The following is a 1,141-nucleotide window of genomic DNA, read 5'->3' as shown; positions in this document are numbered from 1 at the left end:
AATATACCATTTTCAACTTAATTTGCTAATTTTTTGGCTCATTTGGGTAAAATTTTACTTGAAAAAGGCAAAAATAATGTCGTGTTAGACTCCTAATTTGCCTATTTTAGCCAAATTTTCTAAAAAAAATTTTTTTGTCCCAAAAACAAATTAAATATCTTCTGGACTTGTAATAATGTTTTTGAATGCATTTTATTATACAAGGTGTTTCGTTTTTATTGTTACAAATTTGAACAGGTAAAAGAATATTCAATTTTATGACAAAACTTTCCTATAAACATTTATCAAAAATGTTTTGTAAAAAAGCTACACCTTCTGAAAAGAATTGTATCGAAAAAACGCAAAAAACCTCTTTTTGTGAAAAACTATGGAATTTAGAATTTTGTTACTGAAAGTGGCAAAAAATTTCCGCCAAAAGTATTTTTTATCTTAACCCCAAGTTTAAAAAAATATACCAAAAAATATACCATTTTCAAATTAATTTCCTAATTTTTTGGGCCATTTGGGTAAAATTTTACTCAAAAAAGGCAAAAATAATGTCGTTTACGACCCCTAATTTGGATATTATAGAAAAATTTTAATTTTGGCTCAAAAATTGATTCTTGGGCATGTTTTGATCAAAATCAATTAAGATTTTTACTTAAAAATAGGCAAAAAACACCATTGTCGATTGAGCAAAATGTCGCATTTCCAACTAAAAAAGTTAAAAATAACGTAATTTTCGACCAAATTTAGTCATTTTTGCAAATATTTTGCAAAATCTTAAAAAAACAGCTTTTAACTCAAAAACATGTTAAACGCTCGAAAAAGTAGCACTTGGTGATTTTTCTTCCTGTGAATGAAATTTTTCGAAAAAAAGTACGTTTTTGGGTCACCAAATTAAATCCAGTGAAACAGGCCAAATAAATAGAACGCTAATTTAGTGATTTTGTGGCCTATTTTAGCGAAATTTTGCGAAAAAAGAAGTTCTTAGCTCAATAACATGCTTTTGAAAATGTTAAAAGTAGCATAATTTTCGATTTGATTTGGTAATTTTTGGGCCTTTTTGGCAAAAATTTTTTACTAAGTAGGTTAAAAAATGCTTGCAACGGCAAAAATATTATTATTTTTGACATAATTTGGTAAGTTTTGGTCCGTTTTA

The sequence above is a fragment of the Tribolium madens genome, unplaced genomic scaffold, assembly GCF_015345945.1.
Source record: "Tribolium madens isolate multiple individuals breed KSU strain unplaced genomic scaffold, Tmad_KSU_1.1 Scaffold_20;HRSCAF=117;Tcas5.2_LG4, whole genome shotgun sequence".
NCBI classification, from domain to species: domain Eukaryota; kingdom Metazoa; phylum Arthropoda; class Insecta; order Coleoptera; family Tenebrionidae; genus Tribolium; species Tribolium madens.
The sequence above is the reverse complement of the archived record's forward strand: the minus strand, read 5'-3'. Positions refer to the sequence as shown.